This window comes from Cyprinodon tularosa, unplaced genomic scaffold, assembly GCF_016077235.1.
Source record: "Cyprinodon tularosa strain WSP-4 unplaced genomic scaffold, ASM1607723v1 ctg1, whole genome shotgun sequence".
Taxonomy (NCBI): domain Eukaryota; kingdom Metazoa; phylum Chordata; class Actinopteri; order Cyprinodontiformes; family Cyprinodontidae; genus Cyprinodon; species Cyprinodon tularosa.
In genome coordinates this window covers 2,792,723-2,814,828 of record NW_024037781.1, presented here as the reverse complement: position 1 = coordinate 2,814,828, position 22,106 = coordinate 2,792,723, and the positions used below count along the sequence as shown (strand labels likewise).

Genomic DNA, 22,106 nt, shown 5'->3' with positions numbered 1-22,106 from the left:
GTTAACAGCCTAATTATTATGATTCTGCACTTTTTGGTTCTGTTTAAGTTTTCTTTTTAGTTAGCGGTTATACTTATATAATCAAGTCTTTCTGTGTATTGGTTTAATTTCCATTTTTTGTTATTCTAGTAGTTGTTGGTTATATATATTTTTTTGGTTCTTATGTTTTTCTTGTTTATCCTCTGTTGCCCTCTTATACTGTATCAGTCTCCTCATCCTAGCTCCCTTGTTGAGTCCTCTGTCCACACCTGCTCCCAATCTGCTGATTAACCTAGTCTTTGTAGAGTCTCTCCTTTATACACCTCCTGTTCAGTCACTTTTTGCTGGTTCCTTGTTGTTTCCTGGCTCCATATGTTTGTTTTCCCTAATGTCTTCTAAACTTTGGTTTTCTGTCTTTGTTATTTTTGAATTTTTTGCCTTAGTTATAGCCTTCTGAATTTATTAAGATACCACACCAGCTTCAGTCTCTGCATTTGGGTCCTCCAAAACTTCTGCCCAACGTGACAATAACAAGTTAACACTGGTTAAGAAATTATCCTGGATTAACCATATTTCTTTATATATATATATATATATATATATATATATAAGTTTATTCCTTCAAAACATTGAATAGTTATGACTTTCATGTACACTTAAAGTCAGAGTTATTTATTGTCAATTGATTTCCTGACATCACAAGACTTGCAATAGCAAGCTTTAGAAAAACTGGAATCTATTGCCTGAATCCTACATAAAAACATGGAAAAAAAAAAAAGAAATCAAGCTGTCATTGCTGCTGCTATTTTGCGCTCACATGTGAAAAATGCTTGGCTGGAAAGAATAATGACTTTAAATGCACGCGCACCATGCAGTTAGATGACTAATGCCATCTGGAGATTCAGCACAGTGCAGCGCAGCATGTGGTTTTTCTTCTTTTTTTAGACAAAAGGACAACTGGCGCAAAAGAATATGACAGTTTCCATGGTGACATATACATACAGAAACCTGAAGGGGCAGGAAGTAGAAGAAATATTACTATGGCAACCCACACATAGGTCACACACATGTTGCTAAGACGGACTGATTAAATAACTGAACAACATGACAGATATTTGAAATGTTAACAACCATTAAAAACCCTGTACGTCAAAAAAAAAGTCTGAAATATGTTAATCTGTATTTAATTTTACATAGAAAACCAAAAAGCATGGTACATTAAGTAATATTCAAAACCACTCAAAGCACCTTGCATGATATTCATGAGAAGTTAGTTAAGGTTGCCAAGTTGAGGCCTGAAATCAAGTTTTTTTTACATTGCTTTTAGTGTAAACAAACAAAAGAAATAACATATTAGATAGTATGGCCACTTAAAGGTGTCAACAATTGCAAATAATACCATAAGAAGTTTTTAATTCTTAATCTTTTAAACTGACAAACACAAAGCGGCACTTTTGCATCTCAGTCTTATAGAAAATGAAAAACACGAAATGTATTATATTAAGTTTTTAGCAATAAATGTGTTTCGTAATGAAGATTCCAGAAGAGGAAGAGACAGAAGCACAAAGTGAGCTTTCCAAAATTTCACATTGTACTCGTGGTTTGTTTTCTTCCCCTTACGATTTGCAGCTGGCTTTAAATGACCCTTGAGCAGAGATTTGGGATCATAACACTGAACAGGAGGAATGTACAAGTATGTTCCAACACTGTTTCTTATTTCTTTCTATCTGTATTAGGTTTTTTGTTGTTGTTGTTTTGTTTTTTTTACAAGTTGACTTCACACATGCATGAGTAACTCAATAACGCATGGCTTTTACTGACCTGGAACCTCCCCAGCATTCACATCTGCTTGTAATTACCGATCAACCCGCCCTGCCAGCTAGTGATGACGGTGTGTGTATCCGTGTTTGTACACTTAACTGTCCCAGATTTACAATTAATCGCCTTTTCCACCTGTTTTCAAACAGCCGGAGGGAAAACAACTACAAATCTTTGGATCTATGTCATGCATGTAAAAAAAAAATCACAGCAGGACAGAGGAAGGGCCCCATATGCTGAGGCCTTAGCCCTCGGTGCAGCGTCCCAGGATTGAATTCCAGACCTTTGGTTGCATGTATTCTCCTTCTCTCTCAACCTCATTTCCTGTCTGTCTATCTAATAAAGGCCACAAGTGCCACAACAATGATAAAAATTCAATGTAGAAGCAATTTTGTTGTGTTTTCTTATTTCAGTCTTCTTTTCTTATTAAAGAATTTGAGCTTATTTTACTTATTTAACTTGCCAGGGGTTCTAAATAGGTGTTCTTGCTACCGTTTTTATAAAGTGTCTGTCTGCTCCGTTATAATACAGTATTTAGTATGGAGAGCTGAAGATTTGATGTAGCTTGCTATAAGGCATTTGTACTTGCAGGGTTTCAGACCCCAAAATAAATTGATGACTCATGTGATTAAAGAGTTAATGTCCTGTTCTTAAAGAGGAATGAACAACATTTACTCATTTTAGGTGTGAAATATATACATCATTTGATTAAACAGGAACTGATTTTTTTTTGTTCTGAAGAGAGATCCATTTTAACACAAATTGAGATCAACTTCATCTTTATTCTGTTTATACCAGAATAAATTTAAAGACGAGGGGCTACTTCATGGGTACTGAGTGATAGGAAGGGCTACCAGTACCATTGAACTGAAGCGAAGGAAGGAAGGAAGGAAGGAAGGAAGGAAGGAAGGAAGGAAGGAAGGAAGGAAGGAAGGAAGGAAGGAAGGAAGGAAGGAAGGAAGGAAGGAAGGAAGGAAGGAAGGAAGGAAGGAACTTCTCTTCATACATAATAAACATATTTAAATTTTTTCTTTTAGCTCCTTATTTTCTTTATGATATTGTCATTTTGAAATCTCTATAAATGCTTAAATACTCTGTATGATTAAAATGATTAAATGCACTATACATGATTAAAAAAAGAAGGGCAACAGAATAAAAGAAACATTTGGTGAGTTGTGACGTTTTCAGAAGATGCTGTGCGCACCCCAGGAGGACCCTCGGGCACCACATCAGTGACCCCTGGTATAAATAATTGGTAACATTTTCCTTTATTTTTGGCAGAGTTTGAGCATTTTAGGCACAAAAAGTTTAACTTAGACAGATGAAAAATTTCCTAAAACAAGAAGTCTTGGTTTTCATAAAAAAATGTAGATAAGTTCCATTCTATTGTGCTTAATGTGGACTAAATGTTGTCTGTCATCTCATTTTAAAAGCTGGACCAATCATTACACCCCTAACTGTAAACAGATGGAAAAAAAAGCTATTTAAGCTTATCAATAACAATATGTCTTAATTTCAGCATATCTGTATCTCAGCGACTTACTGAGAGCCAAGTTAAAAAAGAAATTTGGTTTTTGGATGTATGAAAGGCATGTCTTTGGATTAAGTGTTACTAATTCCTGGAATGCATTTTTTCTTGTAGAAAAGAGTTATTGCTGTTTGCAAAAAACATTTACCCTGCCAAATAAACAATGGAAAATATGTGTTGAAATATTTTATAATGCATTAAATTGATTAGAGGTATTAAATTATGCAGCTTAAAACCAAGTCCTTTTTCATTTGCAGTGCGTTTTCTACTCAATTACTCACATTATTTGAATAACTGCTCTATAGATCCTACTGCTATAACCTTTTTTTCCCCAAATAAACTGTCAAACTTATCATGTTTTATTTCTCTTTGAATTATTCACTATGAAATCTGTGCAAAATATGCTTTTCGATTGAATTTACACATTATGAAAACATAAATAAGGCATTTACACTGTCATTTTCACCGGTTTCTCCTCCAGACCCACCTATCACCTTCATTATGGTATTCAATTCAAATTTCTTCTGGATGACATAAGTCAGGGCATTAGTGTAGATTTACATGATTTCAACACTAGCTGTAAAGTACTTAAAACAAAGGTATAAACCCTCCACACATGTTGTTAGAGCTCCCTTAGCATTTAATGAGTACTTGCTGGCAGGGTGACAAGAATGAGCAACTTGGAGAGTGTGTCACCCCCCATCCCACCCCCCACAACTGAATAACTGGCAAGGACATCTAAAGCGTCAGGCAGACTTTAAACATCTCTTCAGACAGAATAATACGAAGGGTCTGCAGTAATAATGAGGGCCAACCTTCAAGAATTAAACCCTTGCATAATTGTTACATAACCAGCAAAGGAAATTAAGGTACTAAGACTATGACAGAACGTGGAGGAAGAGGTTGAAGCATTTTGGTTGTTTGTAATGCTGGTATCTGTGCATGAAAGACCGGATACTGATAACAAAAAAATTCATCAGAGCATTCTTTCACTAAACTGTCATATCAGATTAAACTATGTTAGACACATTAAAATCCTTTATTGGTAATAAGACAGACAAAGCAGTAGTATAAATGTAACATTAATGTTAAATTAATGTAATGCTGTAAAATAGAAATAAAACAAGGTTGTTTATCTTAACAACTATTGCTAATCTACATTAAATTTACAGTACCTCACAGTGTTTTTTCTTGCATTGTCCCCAACATTTTTCTGAATTTCTATTATCTTCGTCACTTTTGTTCTGCATAAGGCATAGACATAAAAAGACGCTGAAGTTAAGAAACATTTTTCTTTTCATTGTCAAAGATTACACTAATTTTGCCATTCTTTATTCATTCATAACTATTTTATAGTTTATATATATATATATGTGTGTGTGTCCCTGTCGTAATTTGTAGTTTCAATGTTACTGCCTAAGAGCATAAGCTAAAAAAAGAAAAATTACCAGTTTATTTTTCTACCTAAACTATTTAAACTGGCGTAAATCTGTTTTATAGAGCTCACTGTACTGTCAAATAGTATATATTATTTTTTATAAAGTATAATTTTTTTCCAGTTATCATGCTGCAATGAAAAATATATTTTGTATTTGAACTACAGTCTGAAAAGTTCTCCAATTTCACTCACTGAAAGCCTTATTTTGGCAAAGCGAATATATCATCTTGGTCTCTTTTACAGAAAATTTTACGCAAAGATTTATGTTTAGCGAAGGAGCCTGAAGGGTTAAAGTCAACCCTCCTCTTCTGCATATTTTGCTGGAGATCCATTTTGCTTCCAGTCTGAACAGTTTTAGAACAATCCATAGACCACCACAACTGCTGAACCCCTCTGGAATGCTTTATACTTTGCCAGAGTTTGGTTTCTGGAGTGGATCCTGCTGGTAAAAACCCACCCTGAAAAAGATGATAGAACCCTGGTGTGATTACAACTGCCTGTCCTGCAAGGTATATCGTTATCTTGGAACAGTACCATCGGCAAAACGAGACAATGTGATTTAAGTACATTTAAGCAAAATAAAAATTATATCTATCTTGCAGGGCTATGTAAGGTTATGAAGAGAGGCAGGTGCACAACTACAAATAAGCTCAACTAGAAACTCTGAGAATAAATTGATTTCTTGTACTTTTTCCTTCTCAATCAGTGCAAAACTCGATTGCAAACAGTGTGACACTGGATACTACATGCATCTATAAAAAATGGAATTGGCACATGAATTGACATTTAAATTCAGAACCTGTCAGAACAAAATACCCATGGATGTTTTCAGATGGTTCAAACATCTATGTTGCTGCCATTTGTGTTGTAGCATGTGACTTTTTTGAAATCTTATTTTTGGATCAATCAGCGACTTGTCCTCGTCTTGTATGAGTCTCTATAAGGGCATTTGCGAACACAATGTTTGCTCTGGGGTACTGTGAAATGAAACAAGGTCAAAACTCTGTGGTAACCTCACCACTGCCAACTATTTCAGAACCAATTACTGTAACAGTACTGGCCAACATAAGCAATCAGTGGGCATCTAAAGTGCATATATAAGGAGATAATCTTTTTTTTTTTTTGCTTTTCTAAACCATCTTTCTTTAAAGTTGTCCCAATCTATTGAAAACAGAAAAACTTTAGATGTAAGACAGAATGTAAGTCATGTAAAGTTTAAAAGGTTTTTTAATTGTAGAAAAGGCCTCCAACTATGCCTCCACAGAGTGAAAAATCTGATGAAAACTGAATAAAAAGCACCCCTCAGCATTTGGGTGAAATTAACCTGTCAATCAGTCAAAATAGTTGCATAAGTGGGCCCATGGGTATAGGGTTCCCATCAAGTTTTTGCAGCCATAGTATTCTGCCATGCTAGCACCGTGAGAACAGGATCTTCCACACACAAACACACACATGGGATTTCTATACCCAAGCAGAATGGAGAGCACTCCCACTCCCAGTAAAGTAGCATTACCCATTATTGCTGGAATGTTTTTAAAAATTTGACTCCGTGATTAACCCTGGCATTGTTGCCCCTGTAGGCCGTAATGTGTCAGCCCATGGATTATGGACTGGAATGTAAACTGTTCAATTTTATCTTTTGTTGACTTCAATGTGAATGGAAATATCCAGCAAATTGAAATGCTTCTTGTTCCAGTCATGGTTCCTCAGGTTTCATCCTCAGGCTCAGCAATGCACACAATGTAAACACCTTCAAGGCTGAGAATTTTCTGACATTCAGCTGTCGGCATATTTTTGTGTCATGCTAAAAAAAAATTACATGGACATAATTTGCTGCATGATTTCAAGACGTCCAGAGTGACGACAGAAACAGACCATGTGGTATTAACACACCCGAAGTTGTTTTTTTCCCAACAGCATTCAGACCTGCCCTTCAGCACAAAACTACTTAAGCAATTTGTAGAAATTAGCTTCTTGTCTTAAGCTAGAAGTAATAACAATATATCTTTTGTACAACGTGCCATCTTCTAAACTCTATTTTGGCCAAGATAGGCTTTTGCCTGAGATTTCGCAATCAACACTAGGGCATACCATACAGTCAATGAAGGGATTTTTAGTTAACAAGTCAATAACCTCTTGAGAAGACTTGAGGAAGGGTTACAACTGTCATTCATATTAAGGCCAACATCTCTCTAAACGGCTTCAAACGAATACTTGGTAAATGCAGCAAACTGAGCCGTATGACCTCATCCTTTCAGCAGCTGCGGTCAAACAAACTTCGATTTTCACATAGCGAGAATGCATTCAAACGGGTGTTAGTTTTTCATGGATATAAGATTATATGTTGATCCTCTTAGGGAATTATTTATTTTTCGCACCACTAGCAAGAACAGAAGCTTTAACAGTTGCAACACATTTTTTTTTTGCCTCTCTGATCAGTTTAATGCAATAGGATCAGAATGAAGGCTCCTTAAGACTCTTTACGTTCCATGTGGGTTCTGGGTTAAGTCTTTGAGGTACTTTAAAAGCAGGGATTATAACATGTTAAGTCTGTTCCTCAGAGTCCAGATCATACTGGCGATTAAAATGACAGAGCAGAAAGCAGACACATGGCCACTTTATGAGACGTATGGTAGCATTTACTTGCTGTTGCTACATGTAAAAAGACTCCAAACAGCTCTTCAAAAGACTACAGATCTGCTTTTTCATTATTAAATGACTTAAAAATAAAACAAAGACAACCAGAATAAAAAATACAGAATACAGTTTTCAAAAGATGATCTCAACCTGACCATTTGTGAAAAAAAAAATCTTAAACCAACTAAATGGTTGCGCCAACCTTAGGGGCAACAACTGCCATCAGCCATTTGTTTTAACCCTCAATAAGTGTTTTACCACGCTTTGCCAGAACCATGTACCTCTCTTCTATGTCGTGTACTTTTATTTCTGCCACATAAGATTTAAAGAAAGAGCAACCACATTCAGGTTATGCATAAGAATTTTCTGTATATTACATTTGGTCAAGGGTGGCTCACTTTAGGCATTCAGAGATGCACATGCTGATGTATTGTCTATCATTGCCCAGCTGCATAACTCATACTTAGTTCTTTGTGCTATGATATTGGCTAGACATTTTCGAAAAGGGATTTCTACTAGCAGATTTCATGGTTCCCTCAGCTTGTCTTTAAATGACAAACCCGTCTCCACCATCAAACTACCAAGAAATGTTTAACTGCTGATTTTCCATTTGTTTTCCCAATATGCTAGCTTTATTAATGAGACAAACACCTTTTAAAATTAGTTACTTTTGTCTCATTGGTGAACAGAACCATATTTCGACAATCAAGTAATGCCTCTAGAACTATAACAACATGGAACAATTGTTGATAGGTTAAGACTGGGCTTACACGATATTTTGAATCCTTGTACTCAACAACAGCTGAAACTGTATGATTAAATCGTTCAAAGCTCAGGATATATAGTCTTACACTGTATGGCCCGACAGTCTGATGCGATCTACCTGCTCACACTGCTTGTCTATACACCACACGTCAGACTCAGTGCTGAGAGATGGCGCTGGTCGGACTCATCAATCTGGAAGAAGAAGGACAAGGACGCCCTTGTTTGCACATGCGTAGTGTGTGAGGTTCTTGTAAATTGGCTCGTAGAACCTCGTAACTCTCCTTCAACAGCAGGATTTGTCTAAGAACACCTTACAAAGGCCGACTGAATTTCAAACAGGTTTGATTCTCTTCTTACCTTACGATTCCTGATCGGGAGGTGGTTGTGAGTGGCTAATTATCCCTTGTTACCCCCTGTATACTACATGACGTGGGACATAGAATGAGACTCAAACTCGGCCCAATTCAAAAGATTCTCGCACAAACCCCACCTGAGATGCTTCAAAACATTTCCATTTTTCCTCCATCTGAGTATAAGAGGCATCGGTTTTATGGAACCACAGATTTATAGAAGGAGGCTAGTATTATTTGCCAGACTGAGTTTACTAAGAAAGATTAGATGTTTTTGACCTCTACCTAAGGACAGATTTTACTAAAATGATTTCTCGAGTCTACGGTTCTAGCAGTAATCGGGCTTCGTGAGGCAAGGGAAAATGAACTCAACTTTCTGAGAAATGTGACTAATCAAGAGGAAGCTGGCAGTTAAGGTTGCTTAATTTAAAAGATAAAATGAGCATCAAAAACAGTGGCAAAATTGCAGCTATAACCTTTCTAGATAAATGATCAAAGCAACCAATACATTGTTATAATCCTAGTCATAAGGTATTCAGTTTTACTTTAAACTAGAAGCAGAACAAGCACCATTTGCTTTTATGGATCTCTTTTTAGCAAAACTTTGACAGTAGCCTTTGTCCAACTGGTACAATGGGGACATTTTTTCATTGCTGTAAGGCACTACAGTCAGAATAAATATCTCCACTAACTGCAGTTATAGATGTGTACAAGTAGTTTTCTAGTGCCTATTCAAAGTTGAAAGGGTGAAAATAAAATGCCTTAGCTGAACAGCATGATCTCTGGCTTTTATTGTGACTAATCTCACCAGCTTAGTGAATATAATTTTAGAAAAAGTCACATACCAGCCCTGAGTAGTTGCAATGGGCCCGACTTTTTTATATATATAAATGGGTAGAAACTAAGCTTTTTAATTCAATATTGTTATGCTGGTTTTCGTTTTACACATATAAGTATTGTGAATTTCCCTCATTTCTATTTTTTCCATCTACCACTACTGAAGAATGAGCAAATATACCTAATGTTAATAAGGGAAAAAAACAACCATACCATTTAAAACAAATAATAAAGTTGAAAAATCATAATCTGCTTAACTGTGTTATTACTTGACAGAAGGTACCGCACCTAATTGCTTCCTGTTAAGCCTTCAGCAGATTATAGCACCTACTTTTTTGGAGCAGGCCATACAGACAATTAGTGGATGACTTGAGGTTCCTCATGCTTATTTGACACTTTCTTCACAACAGTGCTCAGATGCTGTGTTCAGCAGTCCAAGGTACCTTTGTGGTACCTCTCTAGAAATATTTGTCCATCCTACATCAGCTACCTCTTTTCAGCTGCTGATATATTCATGCACGTTATATAGCATGCTAAAAAAATATTAATTTTCCGTTCAAAAATGCATACCGAGCCTCTGAATAAATCCATTTCTCTTGAAATAATATATTCATGCAGTGAAAAATTTGTGAATTTTGTAGATACTTTTATGTCACATCCTTTTTCAGCAATAACTTTGGCATAAATGGGAACTGGGTTGAGTCAAGTCCTATCAGTTCTAGTGACCACTTGGTTTACTGGCCCCAGTCCAGTAAAAATGTATGAAGTCATCTGAGATTCTGTGTAGGGCAGAATGTAGTTCTCTCCCACTCAGGCATATGACCCAGTTTGCCAATTTATAGCATCAGTCAGGGGGCTTGGACTCACCATTCGCTACAGTTGTCAATGATGCAATGTTTTTTTAGTCTTCTATTTGTGCTCCACATCTCTAATGCCACCCTGGACAACTGCCCTTATGACCCATACCAAAAAACACAGACTGCAATCATAAATTTGGTCAAGTAGTTGTGTTCTTTCTAATTTATACTGATGAATACAAAAAGGCCGTAGTTAAATAACACAAACTCTAACTTTTAAGGTATCAACATATCTGTTCCAGCAGAGTGCCTAAACGTGGCAGACTGGTGCCAAACTATCTGTAACAGATAAAGTGAATGAAATCTTTCTGCCTGTGTATAAAAGAAACCTATCAAGAGAAATAGAACAGTTTAAAAGCAGCAGCCTTGTTACAGTTCAGGAAGTTTTCACCAAGTGTGACTTCCTGAAGGCACACACCACACCCGATACGGCCCAACGGATCTTTGTTCTCTCTGCAGAGTACCTGTGACTGTGCATGTGTTTATATGCATACGGGTGTAACACAGGTCAGTGCCAGGGCAGATGATCTACTATTGATTTCCTGACGGAAAGAGGATGAGCACAGTTCTCCGCTGTTGCTGGTCTTTGTAACACAGCTGCCAAGCTGATCATATGTGTCCATGGACATAAACATGTCAGAGAAGAAAACTGTGATGAGTTAAAAATAGCTTGTAGAGAGCATGTAAAGTAGGGGCTAGTAAGAGCTGATGGGCTGTTCAATGAATGTGATAAACAACTTGCCTTACTACAGCCACTTCTAGTCAGAAACTTCTGTCCGCACAGTAGGGTTTGGTTTCACAAGCTGAGTATAGAGAGAGTTTAATAATTGTAGTAAATTTGGAAAGCTACACGGCTGTGGCATCTAAAGAATTTAAAATAGTCCATTGTAAAAAGTGAATGCTAGCAAGTAATGTGAATGAAAGCAAAGTTGCTTGAATTAACAAAAAGAATGAACTACTCTAAAAAAAAATAAAATAAAATAACTGAGGTTAAAAAATATGTCTTTATAACACCAGAAGAACGGGTACAAGAGATAAGTGCCTTGAATGAACTCTATACTGGTCGCTAAATGTTCTGCTCTAGGAAATTGTTATTCTTGCTTTTTAAAGTTAAAGTTCAAGAAATTATTTGGCGTACCCAAATTCAGCAATTATTTCAAACAAACAAAAAAAAATCTGCACAACTAAAGCATGGGTCTGCATTTAGCTTTGCAATTAATCATCCAGTCCCATAAATTGTAAAAAATAATCACATTGTTCTCATATCGTAAGTTTTCTTTCATCAAATTTCGCATATTATTTATGTAAGAAAAGTAACAGGAAATAGCCTTTGAGTAGCCTGGTTATATTAAAAGACTGGAAATCTGGTTGGTAAACAGCCACGGTACAATGGCGAAGCAAGTTTGTGAGTTTGAAGGTGCACTGCCACAAGAGACTTGTTGATCCTCACATTCCAATGGCTGTCTTGAAGGAAGCTAATCCAGCCCTAGGAAAAGAAATCCGGAAATCCTGGGACAAAAACACGCATCATGCATGTTCACCCTATTCCTACTAAATATTTGTTATTTTCGGCATCATCTGCATTGCTCTCTGTCTGGATGTTTACTCCAGCGAGGGTCTATGACATGTCACCCGGCTGGAAATTTGACTTCCAACTTCCTGTCTGTCAGCGAATCTGATTGATGCTATCTGGCCAGCCGACTCCAATATGTCTAAGAATACATTCTCTGCATTTCTGATGACTTGGTTGCGCTTTAGGGTGAGACATATTCTGAAGTAACCCGTGACAACTAGACCTCAATCATTATCATCTAAACAAAGTAAGTAGGCTTATACGCTTCACCCTGAGGATCGCATTCCAAATTTATTAATAAGATTTTCCTAAAGTACTATGAGGTCCAGGCTTGGATATACATCCTATATTAAACAGCTTTATCATAGCCTCCAAGAGGCAAAGTAAATAGCAACCTAAGAAACTTAAATGGCTATGACAAAATAGTAAAGCCATTAAGCCATACAAAAGCCATTGCTTGGCGCTAAATTACCAAAGGTCACTTTTAAATAAAAACTTGTCCAGGCTTTTGTGCCCCTTTGGCCGCTAAAGCTACCATCCTGAGGAATATACACTGTATTTTTTTTAGACAATACCCAAATAACCTGGGTCAGTTTATAATTGGCCGATTACTTGCTGAGATTTGTTCCATTCTTTGTAGAGAACCAACCATGGTTTTCTTTCATTTCATACATATAAAGCAGTATAGAATGAATAAAACAGCCACTTAACTGAACCACAGCATGATGGAAATGTTAAATTTGGTTTAAATCCCCCTTTTTTAAACATTCAACGGACAGTTGGTGACAAAAGAAATGAAGAAAGTTCCCTTTAACACGCAGAAGGATCTAAGTCCCTAGAGATTCTCTAAGAAAGTTCTTCAAGAGAATAACACATCTGCCTCATTCAAGTAAAAACAATCAGAAACCCAGTTTGTCTAATGCTCCCTGACCTCCAGAGACACACTGAAGCTGCACCAGATGACTTGATGCTTGATGTGGTGATTCCACAGAGACCCCCCGCCTGACCTTTATGGCTTGTTGACTTTTTTCCAGATAGGAAATATTTTACCCAGTTGAGCGTAAAAGTTTATTTTATGAGCACCAGACCAGTTCTTCTCTGCTGTTCTGCAATTCATGCAGGAGAAACAACTGTGTTCTGATCAGATTTAACAGCTATCGCCGTTTGGCATCGCTGTATCGCTTCTATCATTTGTGGAGCAACAGCTGTCTTGAGGCATTTCTACATGGGACAGCACAATCTGTTCTCATTATTAGGCATCCAAGCATGCTTTAGAGCTCATAAAACCCAGAATAATCAGCTCCGCCTTTATTTCAAGTCATTTCACAACTTTGCAGCAATAATAATAGATCATTTAGAAGTCTGAAATTCTGATGTAAATTTGCATGTAAAACGTTTGCTTAACAGTTCCTGCAGAAACAGCTGGTAAAAGGGTCCAACCCTGATTAAACAAACAACTTCAGGGTTAAACTAATGATAAAAACATGTTAGGCATTTCAGGTCTAAACCATCCTTCCAGGAGGGCATCATTTCTTACAGCTTAGGGACGGGACCTCTGCTGTTTGAAGCACATCTGCCTCTGTACACACTGGATGGGATCTCAGGCAGAACTTTCTCCCCACAGCTCTGCTACCCCCCCAACACTCAGCCTTCTCAGTCTGTATCCATAAAAAGACAAGTCCTGAGGAGGGGCGGACTTCTCCTGTGCTGTTGATAATAAAACAAGCGCCTTTAGCTTGACACGCTGAAAAACGAGAGAAGGACAGCGTTGTCATGACAGGCCAAAAGTGACAGCTGCGGAATGTGTAGAGCTGTATTTGTTTCAAGCCTTGCGGTGGCAGCGCTCCTCTTTACAATATCAGAAATCAAATACCAAATCCAGTCTAATACCATGTAAGTAAATATCAGGATTAGGAAATAAATGCTGTTGGGAAAAAATATTGGCACTAAAAAGATTTCTTCTCTTTTTGGGGTATTAAATGTATTTGGTCATTAAACAAAAAGTAAATCTAAACAAAAAGGAGTTTAAAATAATTATTTGGTTACAGAAAAAAATCAAGCTGTTCAAATTTAAAAAGCATTCAGTGTCAATAAAAGACTGATTAGCAGTTATCACCAGCAGAAGAGGCTGTTTGCTGTCACTGGTGCTAATACCAACAGCTTTCTGTTTATTTCCAGCATATTTGGATAGCTTTTCCCCCATGATAAAAGAATTCACTGTTGGTGTGACTTTATTGCACATATAGAAAAAAAATGGTGTACCCAGAGAAAAACAAGGGTTTATATATTCCCTAAATTAGAACAGAGAGGTGATTGTATTACAAGCAAAACTTTATTTTTTTTACATGCACATTCCACCTAACTGCTCTCTTGTGGACATAATGTCCACTCCTGCTAAGATCTCCTCCTGGGTCAGTGTGTGCTTTGGAAAACATGATATCAATGTAAATAAACTCGGTCTACTGATGACTGGAGAGCCACATGTGCAGTCAGTTCACCCAAGACCCAAGTCTTTTCTTCCTCTTTCTGTCTTTTTATACCATGAATCAATCTGGATTCACTTATCCAGTTAAATTTGCTATCAGTACAGCTTATGAAGCAATGCACTGTAGAATTTCTCGGGCCAGAGTTGTTTGTACTGGGAGTGGCAGGGGAGTAAAGCAAACACTTGTAACTGCTGTTAGAACAAGGTCACACATCAGCAGGTAGGCAGAGAACGCTGCACTGAGAAATGTTTGCTGTTGGCATTACTGAGCAAGTAAAGGAGCTGATGAAGTCCTGGAAAACAATGACACTGCAAGCTTGAGACAATGGAGAAATTTAAAGAAGCACTCAACATGTGCCCCTACAGTAGATTGAAGAGATGTGTCACTTTCAGCTACCCTAACCCATCCAAATATTCAAATCACTTGATTTATCATCATCTCACATAATTAACACAAAACACTACATTACACTACACAAGAGAACAACGGCAATTACTTATGCAATGTATAATTTGCAATTTACAATTTGATACCCTATGAAATAACCTGTTTCCCTATATTTGACACCCAGTGCAATAACTTTATATATAAATAAAAAAATGTATATAAATACCCTTGTAAACACACTGTGCAATAACCCTGTATCATGATCCTACTATTAAAAAGAAAAAAGCTGTCATATGTGGACACACTGTATATACTGTATATATTCCATGCACCTTTTTTCTTCCTTGGGCACATTCTTCTCCTTTGAGTATTTGAGCTGATGTAACGAGTAAAGTTCTCCACTGTGAGACCAATGAAGTTAATCAATCAATCAAAAAATCAAAACAATGGATTATATCCAGACATGGGAAGTAACAAAGTACAAATACTTTGTTACTGTACTCAAGTAGATTTTTCTGGTATTTTTACTTTACTTTACTACTTATTTTTATGGCAACTTTTTACTCCTTACATTTTTACACAAATATCTGTACTTTCTACTCCTTACAGTTTAAAAAATTGGCTCGTTACTTTAGTTTTGAATCATTTCAATGGAGTTACCGTTATTATTTTTCACGTCATCAATACCAAATTCAGTCTGATTGGATGGGAATTTACGTTGCATTTGACGCACCACTACAAGATGAATCGACAGATTTGGCGGTATTCATTCGCGGCAAATCATTGCAGCTTGGTGGCGGTGGCGTTAGCATTGTAGTATGGACAACGAGATGATTGAAAATGAACACAACGGAGATCTAGTCCTATTGGCAGACATCCATTTAAAATGTAGGCAACGGCATGAAAAAAGTGGTTTCTACTTTTACTTTTATACTTTAAGTAAATTTACAAGCCTGTACTTTGTTACTTTTACCTGAGTAAAGAAGTTTAATCAGTACTTCCACTTTTACCAGAGTATTTTTTAACACAAGTATCTGTACTTTTACTCAAGTACGGAAAGTGAGTACTTTTGCCATCTCTGATTATATCAAGATTTTCTGTGAGAAACCAACCAACTGTAGCCTGTAATAGGGAGTTGGACTTCGATTAGATGCTTTTTAAAAATGTTTGGAAATATACTGTATATTCTGGACTATTAAGCGAACCTAACTCTAAGCCATGCCCATTATTTATTTATTTATTTTGTTTTTATTATTATTTTTTGGACACATGCATATATGTGAAACATAGGCTATAAGCCACTAATATCTACTGAACTGTTGCCAACCAATGCTGCAGGGCGGGCAATACAATTCGGTGGTGGAGTAGGTAGGAAGAGGAATGCTAGCAACCATTAGCTTGTTGACTTGCAGTAGGACAAGCTTCTAATGAAAGACAGAGCTTATCACTAACCGATCCATCCCATAAGCATGATCTGTATCAGTAGGTCATTTCTGCATGTGCTACTTTACATACATTTTGTAAAAAAGACCTAAATTACATTTTTCCCTCCCTAAAAATAGTAGGGGTATTAAACTATAATGTGTTCAAATTTAATAATGTTTCCTGAGGAGATAAAGGCTTTAAAATCCTTTTTTTTAAATTACTTCTCTGAGCCCGATATGTTCCTGGAAATGGGATCCTACGCCACTTCCGGGAGCAAACTTTTTCGAGTTTGGATTTGAGCATAAATCTAGCCTTTTTGAGTTTTATGTTTTCCTTTCGTGTTAACATTATGGTATATGGTGGGTAACCTAAAGAAATAAATAAATAAAATTCAGATAAACATGGTTTTGTCATCTTTTTTAGGACTATACTCAGTATGTCCAATGATGTCAGACAAACAGTTTAACAGTGAAAATGTAAAAAGCATCACATTTGTCTCAGAAAAGTCATAAAACATTTTTCAAAGATGTGTATTAGAATTTTTTTAGAAATAGAAATGAATACTTTTAGCACCATAATTACATTATTCCAGATGTATATCTGGTTGCACATGCAAAAATGAGCTGATGGTAGGAATCATGCTTTGTTGGCTCTTTATTTCAGCTCTGCGGGAGTTGAGCTCTGTCTCTTCATTCAACAGGTTTAATGCGGCAAATAAATGTCAAAATGTGTGAATTCGGAACATTTGTTCTCTATTGTGCCTGCTGCTATCCTGTTCTTGTGCTACATGAAAATTAGCCCCTTATTCTTCCATTTTCAAATTTGATGTCCACAGAAAAGCTGCACCTTCTTATAAGGGGCATGGTTCAAAGCGTGGGGAACAAGTAGTGACTTATAGTCCGGAAAATACAGTAAATCATTCTGTGAATATGCAGTGAACTCAACCAGTGGATATAAATCTTGAGATTCCAGATTTCTAATTCTGCAGGTTTCAATGCAGCCTCAATAGTGATTTAAATAAACAAGTAATTCAAACACTGAAGTTGATTGAAATTAGGTAGCATGGACCATTCAGGAATACTGACCTAGACTATTTCATAAAAGCTTTGCCTGTTTAAGGTGATAGTCTTGCTTAATGGGGTGAATTCACAGACAGTCACAACAGTTTTGCACAGCATCCAACTGCCACCACATTTCACTATGGTTATGATATATTCTAGATTTTTTCTGTTTACTACATCTAAAGTCAAAAGTTTACTTTTGTCTCATCATATTTAACATTATTGATTTTTATTTTGCTTGTGGCAAACTGTAAACTTGATATCTAATGGTCTTTCAGTTCAGTAATCTTGAAGATTGTTGAAAAATCTATTAACATTTAAATAAATAAATAAACTCATCTGTCAATATACTCTATTCAGAAAGTGGCTTTGGATGTGAGCAATAGTTAAATGGCCGTTATTAGCGGTTATGATTCCCATAGAATGGCTCCAGGCTGCACCTCCTTCACCTTCTGGTAGGTTTCTTATGGCTAATATTATGCAGCTTATCGCTGATTATAGCCACTTCGGCCATATATAAAAAAAACATTAAGTTTCATTTTCTATTTACCTACGTTATATTTTTTTTTATCTGATTTATTTACAGCCTTGTTAAAAAAACAAACATAAAGCTGCGATTTTAAAGCTTTACTTCAAGTGAATTCCACAAGTTGCAGGCACACGAATTTAATCCGGTGTTTAAAAACAAATTTGTTTGAGAGGGGTTTGTTTGATATGAGCGACATGCCGATAAACTTTTTTTTTTTTTTTAGATGAAGAAATAGCAAAATTATGTTCAGATCACACATATAAATAGATGAATTCATTCTGTGGGTAAAAAAGGAATTACCTTTGGGTTGGGATTAGGATTAATTCAGTGATAGCAACCCACTGAGACTACTGGTAGGTAGAAGGCACAATCTGAAGTCATTCTATGGGACTAATAACCATTAATAACGGACATTTATTGGGATGATAACATCCAAATCCTCAAGTGGAAAAGTTTGAGATTCACTTGGTTTAATTTTCATTAAAATAATTCTTTAAAAAAAATCTTTGGCTATCCGATTATTAATCAATTAATCAAAATAAGAGACAAATTAATCAAATGGCAAATGAATCGTTAGTTGCAGCCTACTTAAGACCTTGAAGTTGTTGATGCACTCTACAAAAAAAGCAGTCTCTTTTGAAAACCCTTTATCCAAATAAGTCTTTTTATAGAATGAACCACTTGTAACAAACAGCCAACACTTCCAAACAAAGAGCTAAGGTTCAAGACAAAGGCAGCTTCGATTTGACTATTTGCAAACTAGCAGCGCGGGCTGGCTGCTCTCCAGACTTTGGTTTCCACAAGGCTGTCTTGTTCATAAATTTCTCTTGTGACAGCCAGACAGCAAACTGGTGCACATGGATCAAAATCACATAATTTGAGTTTAGAGCCCACAGTTGTTGGCGTTATTGGAAAATCAAATTTTATGTCTCGAGCAGGTTGAATAAAATATATACACCTGAACTAACACTAAATGTGGTTTGAATATCAAGTAATATACCTTAACTTAATGCCTATGAGGGAGCTTGTTAGCTGATAATGATAAACAGTAATAATAATCTAGAGGCACATGCAGTCAACCTGCTCAGCTGATCCAGATTGACCACTTCTTTTATAATTCTGTTGCAATTTGGAAAAAGAGCAGCTTAAAGGATTTGGGTGTCGCTCCACTGCATTAAGATAAACCTTACTGGCTACTGGATATGAGCCTTTGAATCTAGCAACATAATTGACACTTTTGGGAGCCCAATCCTTGTTAAACAGCTCTTAAGGTTAAAGATTTAAAGGTTAATATGGACCAATAATTTTACTATCTAATAAATACATTGAAACCTATGGGCATCTACAATCTACTATGTCCAGCCAATTACATCCAGCTGGGTTATTCTTATGTTATGGTTTATAATTTAGCATTAAATGGCATGAAAGGATGAAACCATCCTGCTGTGAATAAATAGGATCAGGCTAATGGTGGTTCACCAGATCTTTTTCTAACAAACTTTGAGGACCTTAAAATGACTCTGAATATATTTAAGTACCGCAGTCTGTGTGCAGAAGGTTGTTGATCGTGTCACATTTTGCACATTGTGGTTACAGTACTTAATGCAGGATAACAGGAAGATTATACTTTTGCAACCGCACACATCAAATGCCATTTGGGTCTGGTTGCGAACCAGTTTTGCTGTTATGCTTCTGCACTGTCGGTCTGGAATTTCTAGGGACACACAGCAGCTGCCCGCCAAAGCGCTAGGGGGAGCCTACAGTATTTGAGAACTAGCGAGAACTTTAGCCGTGCCGGCAGGAGTGTTTATCTTCCAAAACAACGATTGCGCCTCTGCAAGATATCACGGTCACGGAGATGATCTAGAGTTGCTAGACATTGAAGAGGAATAGGTTCTGTTAATGGAGTTGGCAAAAAGACCGATTAACCTTTCGTCGTAGTTTTAATTGTTCCTCGGTTGTTAAAAATGGCACGCCCGGGCACTGAAATGAGAAGGACGACCACACAGACAGCCGGAAAGGCATACGGGTTTGCGACCGTACAACGCGTAGTCAGGATCATTTTTAGACAAATTTGACAGCTGCAGAGGCTATGCCTCAGAAGCATTAATTGGCCTTTATACACCACAGTATATTCTAAATTTTTAAATTTTTCATTTTCAAAATGAGTTGCAAATTTCATCTATTTTAATTAGCCTGACTTTAAGTTAGCTTTTTGCAGTGCACACACTTAGTTAACTTTATTTGTCAGGTTGTTTTTTTCTCAAGATGCAATTGATTAATTTATTTTTTCTTTGAGTTGCCAGTTTCCTTGGGATCTGCTGGTGGAGGGCTGCAATGAGCTCCAGTTTTCCTCAATTAGTTGTTGCAGGCTAATCAGCGAGTCGAACCATTTGTAATGGAGAGGGGAATTTGTTTATCATTTGTTTAAATATTCTTAGTTTGGGTATTTTTGTTAATTAGTTAAATTTAAAAAGTACTTAGTGTCTGGCCAATATTTATCTGTTTAATTAAGTAGATTTTTTAGTTAGTTTGATAGTCAGTTATCCCTGTTGTGTGTCAACAATGGTCTGATCAGCCACTATTTAAGTTCCGTCATGTCTTGTTTGTTAGGTCAGTTTGTGTTTGAGTTCTTTGTGTTAAAGCCTGAATTGAATTCTGTTTTGTTAACCTCTGTTTTTTGGGCCCAGTTTATCATTTTTTTTAACACTTTTTTTTTGGAATAAATTGAGACTTTTTTGAAAAATTTCAGTGGTTTTCTGGCTGGTTTGTGCAAATCCCTCACACAGCAACATAATTGCAATTTAAAAAAGCGCAACCTACAAATTGAAGATAAAATTTATTTAGTCACATTGCATTTAATAAGACACTAAATCCCCCCTCCAGCCCTTTAGGAGGCGGTAATACACTTAAAGCAGGTTTGCCATCAAACAGTAGGCAAGAGAGAGTTGTAGCTAACATGGAGGTCTATGCATCAAGGTAGAACTAAGAATATTTTCATGCCGAATTTACAGTAAAGGTCATGAAAAAAACTGAAAACCTGTAGTGAATCATCTACACACATGTGCATAATGCAATGGAAACAAATCCCATTAAAATCGCTATCGCAATATTGGTTGAAAATGATCGCAATTTAAATCTCTGGCAAAATTGTTCAGCCCTACTCCACAGTGTCCAGATATAAACCCTGCAGAGCATTGCTGGCATATGATGGAATGGTGAACCAAGTTAGATGCAAGCAAAATTCCTTATACTTATGAGCATTTTTGCAAAATTTTGATATTTACCCTTCTAAATAATATAAAATGCACAAGTTACAGTAGTTTCTGAGCTTTAACTCAAACTCAGAATACTTTTTTTCCCTCCCTTTTTGCAGGCCAGGCAGAGTAGAGCAGGTGCTTGTTTATCTAACAAATCTATATTTGATTCTGGGTAACTTTTATACTAAGAGGGTATGATAACACAGGGGAATAATTAATTTAGGGTCAATAAATCTCCCTTTATCTGCTGCTACTAGTCATCTTATTGGATTAGAAAGTCTTTCCCGGTAGGACTAATCAGGAAGATTTCGGCAAGAGTTTCCTCAATGTTTTATTAGGCTGACAAGAGGAGGAAAGAATCTCAGCCCAACAAAGGAACATCCAGATACATCAAACGTAATCTCTCTAGGATGATGACATGCACCACAGCTGACAATTACATTGAGTTAAAGGCCTGTATTGGATTTTAGACACATTACTGTGGGCAGTGTGGCAAAGCTTCCACACCACACAGCTCAGCTGCAAAGCCCTCATTTAAAACACGGCATTGTGCCTGTAAAGGAAAAGAAAATTTGTATTGTTTTCCAATCATGGCTTGATGTTTTATAGGGAACTTCCAGCCACAGAAAGATTGCTCATGAGGAGCAGAAAGAGCACTGAAACAAGCAGCTGAGAATACCTCACCCCTGGGAAGTAAGGGAGGTGGGATGATGGGGATCAGAAAGGGGAGGATGATTAAACACAAGTAGGAGTCCTTGTCTTGGTCTTTGTATACACATAAATCAGTGGGGATGCTTGGTTAAATTACTTCTCATGCTGTTTTTAAACAAACTAAAAGATTACTTTCTAAAATGCCAAAATAAGCCACAATTTTAGCACAGAGTTGGAAACTGCAATCGGATTTCCAACTTTACCTTTACTGGCCACCTCAGGGCCACACTCCAAATGGGTTGTTTTCTCTTGATGTATGAAAGTAGGGTTTTTTATTATTATTATTAGCCGTAAATACAGCATTCTTTTCAACTCAGAATCCCCAGTGGGAGACTTAGTGGTTTCAGCTTGTATAATAATAGCAGCACTCAGAAAAGTTGCTTCCTGTTGATTAGACATGGAATATTCAGCATAAAACTGCGAGCAACAGATTCATGACTTATTCAAAAGCTGCCCCCTAAGCAC

The 22,106-nt window shown here is 36.7% G+C and overlaps 1 protein-coding gene across 2 annotated transcripts in view; it reads right to left on the bottom strand.

The window, feature by feature from the left end:
* Positions 1-22,106, bottom strand: part of LOC119784352 (rho GTPase-activating protein 6) — a 99,568-nt gene that overhangs the window by 24,699 nt on the left and 52,763 nt on the right. The window lies entirely within an intron of this gene.